Here is an 8,235-nt window from a genome sequence, read left to right as displayed (position 1 = left end):
TTTGAGAGGAAAAGGCACAGATTTGCCGATTTGCAAGCTATCCACTGGCTGATTAGCATCATACTGTGAGCCCAAACACGCCGCCATTTAAGGGCAAAGCTCCATTGTATTTCAGGCATGTGCGATGGGCATCTAAACCAAGACTGACTGGAACATTTCCAAAAAAAGATGCTCTTCAGATTTGCAGTACTTTGCCTACACTGGAAAACAGAGTCACTCATAATCAGACCAAAACTCACCTTCAACGTTTTTATCAAATGACCAATTACGACCAGTGAAACAAGAGAAAGGCAACAAAGTGTGAGGGAATAGCATTGCTTCAAAAATGCAAATAACCCATCACATTTCTACCTTGAAGAAGAGTCAAGTCTGACTCAAAACATCAACTCCGTCCACAGACGCTGCTCAGCTGTATTTTAACCTGAATGTGTGGTGATCCCATGAAAATGAGAGCAACGAGGGTGTGTGGAAAATGGAAGTAAGAAGGGGATCTGGCTGAACCGAGAGACGTCTGCGATGGAGGGACTAGATAAAAAAGTGAGAGAATTGGAACTGTGGGAGGCTTGACAGATCAAAGAGAGAAGGATTTGAGGAATTGAATGAAAATGGGCGGGGGGGTGGAGGTTGGTGTAGAAAGCAAAAGCAGAGGTGGATCAAAGGAACAAGCAGAGGGAAGATCAAAGAGATGCAACATGCTGGAAGAGGAACTAAGAGCATACCCTGATTATCGCTGAAGTGTATTTTCTTTGCCAAGTTAATTTCAAGGTTGAAATATTGCCTTGCGACAACTCCAATGCACACACATCACAGAGTCTCACAGCACGCTCTCACAGTGCAGCCTCTACAATGCAGTCACGTGCTGTACCCTCAGCGCACAACATGAGATTGCACTGGACCTATCTCCAAGTGGCATCTCGACCTAAGGATTCAGCTAACTGAAAAAATGACAAACCGCAGCACAACGCGTGTAGGGGATAGTCAGAGAACAGGTTATTCCATATGATGTTAGGTGGCATTGTTTAATTCCACCAAGCAATGGGTGCATGGTTTTGAATCGGTCTCTCAGGATAAGCTAGGCCTCACAGAACCAGTGATACAGCTTACTTGGATAAGGAGTTAGGGGTAGACTCCATTTTAAGAGTGAGGCAGGCCGCTGCAGTACAGAAAAGGCAGCCAAACGAGGACTCCAGAGCAACTCGAAGGCTGTTTGAACGAGCTCAGCAAGAAGTTTGAGGAATCAGGAGACAGCTCGGAGTTGGAGTCAGGGCTGAGGAGAAGGCCTAGGGAACAGGATAAGGTAGAAGCTCACTCACTGTAGGCCAAAGGAAACCGTGAGAGTTTCTCAAAAAAGTACTTCACGTAACCATGCAAGCATGGAGATCCAGGGGAATCCTAGCTGGTAGGTCAGGCTTCGTGAAGTTGGCTGTCCATCAAGTAATGCTCATGAATAAATTCTGGAGTGGAGTTTGGGAGCCTGAGGGAGCACGAGACATTATAAATCAGTGATGAGGAAAAGACTTATCTCTCAAAGAGCTTTCAGAGTGTGGCATTCTCTTCGGGAGCTGATGGAGGCCAGCTCTTCAAAAGGCTGCGTGAGATAGTTTTTGGTTCAGCAATGGGGTCAAGGGTCATGAAGGGCAGATGCAAAAGTTGAGTTCGGACCAAGACCTGGTGTTGGCAAGAAGGGCTTATCTTCCTCTGTTAGACAGATAGGGAGGGGCAGGATCGTGGGGGGAGGGGGTGTGTGGCTGGTTTGGAAAACAAGGGTGAGAATGCAAAAATAGTGACTGCGATCTTTAAAGAGCAGAGACCATGGCTTATCGACGGGCAGAGATAATTAGTGGAGAGAGATCCTGGTGACCTCTGTTTGAGCCCAGCTCCAGACTGCATAACAACAGGGCGGGCCCTCAGCTTCAAATCTAGCAAGGCCAGAAAGTGGATTTGGCATTGGCGTAACGAGAACTGACAGTCCTGAAAAATAACTCCGGGGACCCACAGGCAAGACACAACAGGGTGGGTGGAGGAGTGTGGGGAGGGGTGGGGTGAACATTTGAACTTAGTCCAAACACTGGCAGGCTTTGCACTCCCGGATGGAGATATAGGCCTGTGTGCTTTATTCTGGATTAGTGGTGCTGGAAGAGCACAGCAGTTCAGGCAGCATCCGAGGAGCAGTAAAATCGACGTTTCGGGCAAAAACCCTTCATCAGGAATACAGGCAGGGTTGTCTGCCTGTATTCCTGATGAAGGGCTTTTGCCCGAAACGTCGATTTTACTGCTCCTTGGATGCTGCCTGAACTGCTGCGCTCTTCCAGCACCACTAATCAAGAATCTGGATTCCAGCATCTGCAGTCATTGTTTTTACCTGTATGTTTTATTGTCTAATCTTTAGAGGGGAAAACCAGTAACAAAAACCCCAGTAATACTTGGAAATCAGTGTACTGGTCACAGTCGAGCATGTTCCAAGATGTGCAAATCCAGTTGGGCCAGTATGCAGTCACTCACAAATTTTACTGGTTTGTCCTTGACAGAAATTAAACTGTTGGAGGCGCTCCGTGTCATGCACCAAAAGGATCTCAGCATTAAATTCTGCTTTGTAAACATTTTTGTAAAGTCACGTAATGACTACAAGATGTTACTGTTGAAAGAGGCAGTGGGGGAGGCAACGGCCCAGCGGTATAATCTCTCGGCTATTCATCCAGAAATTCAGGTGGTGTTCTGGGGACCTGGCTTTGAATCCTGCTGTGGCAGATGGTGAAATTTGAATTTGATTAGAAATAGCTGGAATTAAGAGTCTACTGATGACCATGAAACCATTGTCGATTACTGGGGGAGAAATCCCACCTGCCTCGCTAACATCCTTCAGGGAAGGAAGTCTGCTATCCTCAGCTGGTCTGGCCTACGTGTGACTCCAGACCCACACAATGTGGTTCACTCTCAATTGCTCGCTAAAGTGGCCTCGCAAGCCGCTCAGTTGTATCAATTGCTGCAAAGCCTCTTCAAGATCAACTAGGGATAGGCAATAAACGCTGGCCAACCACACCCCAAAAATTAATTTAAAATAAGAGACATTCACTTCAGTCTGATTTGATTAATTGTTACCTTATAGACACTGACTGCTGCTTTAATGTGAAAATCAGAGCTGGGCCGAAGGAGAAAGGATTGTGCGGGACCAAGGAAGGCAAGGCTCAACTGACAGCTCGCTCAAAGAGGTGAGGTTGGATGAGGGAGGAATGAGGTAAAGCAGTGGGCGTGCAAGGGTTAACACATGAGCGTGTTGCAGCTCCACCCACTGGTCCATACGGCACAACCTCTAGGTGGAGTCAGTGAGTGCGTCTACTCATCTGTCAGTTCGCCAGCCTGTTAATGTATAGTTAAGAGTTAGCCTGCGGTCGAGCCTTATGTTACTTCAGAGGTTTAAGGTGTTAATGGAACCTTTGCAAAAAAAAACGTCATTCATATAATTGGCTTTAAAACATACATTGCAAAACATTTCAACTTTGAGTATTACAATATTTGCAAGAAAATTCCACTTGTCCCCATATGGCTCATTCCACGGAGTACAATTGTATATTTACAAAGTACATTCTGTGTCATGTGTACATCCCGAGAGTGAAAACATTCCAACTGAGAAATTTCAGCAGATATGGTAAAGAGCCATTGCCCACAAAGGACTGTAGGTATCTCTGTCCATTAGAGAGAGACAATTGGTTATTATTGCTTGAGGATAACAACTCCACAAGCACAGGGTAGGGTGAGGAGACAAGCTCCATGAGCTACTGCAGGCAAGTGAGAGGACTGAACCCAAGTGATGGCTTTATTCCTTACCATGTTCATCTCAGACATTGACCTAACCAAACATCCACAACACAAAAGGAGGTCTCTCTGTAACTTGGGCATCTTGAATGGACATTAGCTTGTCCATCGAGAGTAACTGTCTGCTTTGCTGACCTAAGTACAGTTCAGACTCCCATCTTTTGCTTTGAAGGTGTGCTTTACTGAACTGATGGAAGAATTATTGATTGCTACTGCACACTTTAAATGGATAATTCTCTTCAAGTTGTAGTTGTTTGTAAATTGAGTTATCTGTGCAGTAAGTTCTTGTGATATTTAATGTGCAATATGTGTTTTTTGTAATTAAGGTTTTCCTCCATGCCAAAAATAGATCTCTCTCTCTCCGCCATTATTTATTTTAACACCTCAATACAGTTTCAGAACTCTTGGTTTACAACACAGAAGGTTTTAAGGCATCACAAACTCTCGCTGCACTTGTTTTAGCATAAGCTAATTAACGCAATAGTTAATGAAACCTGTTCTCGCTACCTCTCTGCACAAACAATATCTTGTTAGTTAAAACCAAACCTCTTCTGCGAGACACTTACTAATGGTTCATCCTTCAACACCACCTATTAATTTCCATGATTTGGAGATGCTGGTGTTGGACTGAGGTGTACAAAGTTAAAAATCACGCAACACCAAGTTACAGTCCAACAAATCTATTTGGAAGCACTAGCTTTTGGAGCGCTGCTCCTTCACCAGGTCCTTCATCAACCACCTGGTGTGTGATTTTTAACTTTGTACACCTCATTGAAGAATGCTATTATAAGATGTGGCAAACAATGCAGATTGGATTTAGCCTCTTTTAATATAGTGAAAAGGCGCAAACATTCAGAAGGGAAATTGCCCATCCCTTGTTATAGAGTCATAGAGAGGTACAGCTTGGAAACAGACCCTTTGGTCCAACCCGTCCATGCTGACGAGACATCCAACCCAATTTAGTCCCACCTGCCAGCACCCGGCCCATATCCCTCCAAACCCTTCCTATTCATATACCCATTCAAATGCCTCTTAAATGTTGCAATTGTATCATTTCCTCTGGCAGCCCATTCTACACATGCACCACCCTCTGCGTGAAAAAGTCTCCCCTTAGGTCTCTTTTATATCTTTCCCCTCTCACCCTAAACCTATGCCCTCTAGTTCTAGACTCTCCTACCCCAGGGAAACAACTTTGTCTATTTACCCTATTTCTGTCCCTCATGATTTTATAAACCTCTATAAGGTCACCCCTCAGTCTCCGATGCTCCAGGGAAAACAGCCCCAGCCTATTCAACCTCTCCCTATAGCTCAAATCCTCCAACCCTGGCAACATCCTTGTAAATCTTTTCTGAACCCTTTCAAGTTTCACAACACGTTTTTCAACTAGGAAGGAGACCCGAATTGCACGTAATATTCCAACAGTGGCCGAACCAATGTCCTGTACAGCCGCAACATGACCTCCCAACTCCTGTACTCAATAAAGGAAAGCATACCAAACGCCTTCTTCACTATCCTATCTACCTGCGACTCCACTTTCAAGGAGCTATGAACCTGCACTCCAAGGTCTCTTTGTTCAGCATCACTCCCTAGGACCTTACCATTAAGTGTATAAGTCCTGCTAGATTTGCTTTCCCAAAATGCAGCACCTCGCAGTTATCTAAATTAAACTCCATCTGCTAAACCTCAGCCCAATGGCCCAACTGATCAAGATCCTGTTGTAATCTGAGGTAACCTTCTTTGCTGTCCACTACATCTCCAATTTTGGTGTCATCTGCAAACTTACTATCTGTACCTCTTATGCTCGCATCCAAATCATTTATATAATTGACAAAATGTAGGGGAATCAGCACCAATTGCTTGTGGCACTCCATTGGTCACAAGCCTCCCGTCTGAAAAACAACCCTCCACCACAACCCTCTGTCTTCTACCTTTGAGCCAGTTCTGTATCCAAATGGCTAGTTCTCCCTGTATTCCGTGAGATCTAACCTTGCTAATCAGTCCCCCATGGGGAACCTTGTCAAATGCCTTACTGAAGTCCATATAGATCATGTATACCGCTCTGCCCTCATCTTTGCCCCTCGAGAAGTTGGTGGTGAGCCACTGCAATGTGCACACTATAGGTTGACCCACAATGTCCTTAGGGAGGAAATTCCAGGATTCTGACACAGCAACAGGGAAGCAACAGTGATATATATCCAAGTCAGGATGGTGAGTGGCTTGGAGGGCAATCTGCAGGGAGTGGTGTATCTGCTGCCCTTGTCCTTCTAGATAAAAGTGGGTGTGGGTTTGGAAAGTCTAAGGACCTTTGGTGAATTTCTGCTGTGCATCTTGTAGATGATACACACTGCTGTGGTGGAGGGAGTGGATGCTTATGGATGTGGTGCCAAAGTAGTGGGTTGCTTTATCCTGGATTGATTCACTTTTCCAATACAGTTCCACAGCTTCCTAAAGACTTTTGTCACCTACCTGTTAACGTAAGTCAGAGATAAATGAGCAATCCTAAAATCTTTGGCTGTGAACAATCATTTGGACTGACTTCGAAAAGCACAGAGTCAAGATTGTGGTGCTGGAAAAGCACAGCAGGTCAGGCAGCATCTGAGGAGCAGGAAAATCGACGTTTCAGGCAAAAACCCTCATCACTTTCACCTTCAAAAAGCACAGTTATAGCCAGAGTAATGTTTAATGTTTGCTAGCTTTGTTGACAGATATTATGTGACATGGACTAAAGATATGCGTCCTTTTATTCTCCATTTAGATTAGATTTTCAACCAAGCAAGACCTTTTGGGGGAGGTGGGGGGGAACAGTTATTCACCTTGTCAGAGTTGTTGCAAGTCGTTTTCAGTCCACATTCTTATGGACTAAAAGCGTGTGAGTCACTAAAGATAACTGTGAAAACAACATTTAGCCTTGTGTGGAATTTAGCTGCAATGTTTTTTATTGCAGGAAATTGTTCAAAATAAAAATGACAAAATCAGAGTCAACTGAGAGTGAAATAAGAAGAGCTGGGAACATTTTGTCCTCCATTAAAACAAAAAGCAAGTTTATTTTTTGTTAATTTGCTCAGATGTTCTTCTGGAGGAAGTGGGATCTGATTTCAAGCCTTACAGGCTTAGCATTAGGGATACTGCCACTGTATCATGTCACCCTCACTATTATTCACTCCTTATTTATCTCATTGGCCTATTATGTCTGTCCAAGTCATCAGGTGCCTATCTACTCTAGTCCCATGTCCTAGCACTTGGTCCATAGCCTTATATTTTATGGTGTTTCAAATGCTCACCTACATCCTTCAATGTTGTGATAGCTCATGCCTCAACACTTTCAAGCAGTAGTTTCACATACCCATTGCCTTCTGGATAAAACAAAATCCCCATAACTCCCCTCTAAACCTCCAGCTCCTTGACTTAAAACTGTGCCCCCTGTTAATGACCTCTCTACTGAAGGGAAACGTTCCTTCCTACCTACCCTATCTATGACCCTCAGAACTTTATACAACCACATTAGATTCCTCCTCATTCTGCTGTGCTCTGAGGGGAACAATCCCAGAGTATCTAGTCTCTCTTGCCAACTGAATCGCTCCAGTTCAGGCACTATCCAAGTAAATAACAATTCTGCTATTGGAAAGATGTTGTTAAACTTGAAAAGATGCAGAAAAGATCTATAAGGATGTTGTCAGGGTTGGAAGGTTTGAACCATAGGGAGAGGCTGAATAGGCTGGGACTGAATAGGCTGAGGGGTGACCTCATAGACGTTTATAAAATCATGAGGCCCATGGATAGGGTAAATGGCCAAAGTCTTTTCTCCAGGGTAGGGGGAGTCCAAAACTAGACGGCATAGGTTTAAGGTGAGCGGAGAAAAATTTAAAAGGGACCTTGGGGCAACTTTTTCACACAGAGGATGGTACGTGTATGGAATGAGCTGCCAGAGGAAGAGGTGGGGGCTGGTACAATTACAGCATTTAAAATGCATCTAGATGGGTATATGAATAGGAAAGGTTTGGAGGGATATGGGCCAGGTGCTGGCAAATGGGACTAGATTCATCTAGGATATCTGATCGGCATGGACAAGTTGAACCGAAGGGTCTATTTCCACAATCTACAAATCTATGACTCTATGCACCTTCTCCACTATGATCACATCCTTCCTACAGTGTGATAACCAGAACTGGACACAGTACTGCAACTAGAGCCTTACTGACATATACAGCTCCACCATAATCTCCTTGAGCTTTTATTCAATGTCTTGACTAATTGGCAACTAACCTTGGTTGGGTATGAAATGCTTTGAAATAAGGTCAGGATATAAGTTGCAAGCTCCTTTGCTATATGCAGAGTCTCCGTTTTCAATACTGAACTGTTTGCTGACTCTCAGAAAGTAAAGCCATGACGGCATTGTTGAGGCTTACGTTCTGAAGCCTACCT

Source organism: Chiloscyllium plagiosum, chromosome 12 (genome assembly GCF_004010195.1).
Source record: "Chiloscyllium plagiosum isolate BGI_BamShark_2017 chromosome 12, ASM401019v2, whole genome shotgun sequence".
Classification (NCBI taxonomy): domain Eukaryota; kingdom Metazoa; phylum Chordata; class Chondrichthyes; order Orectolobiformes; family Hemiscylliidae; genus Chiloscyllium; species Chiloscyllium plagiosum.
Note: the sequence above shows the minus strand (reverse complement) of the source record.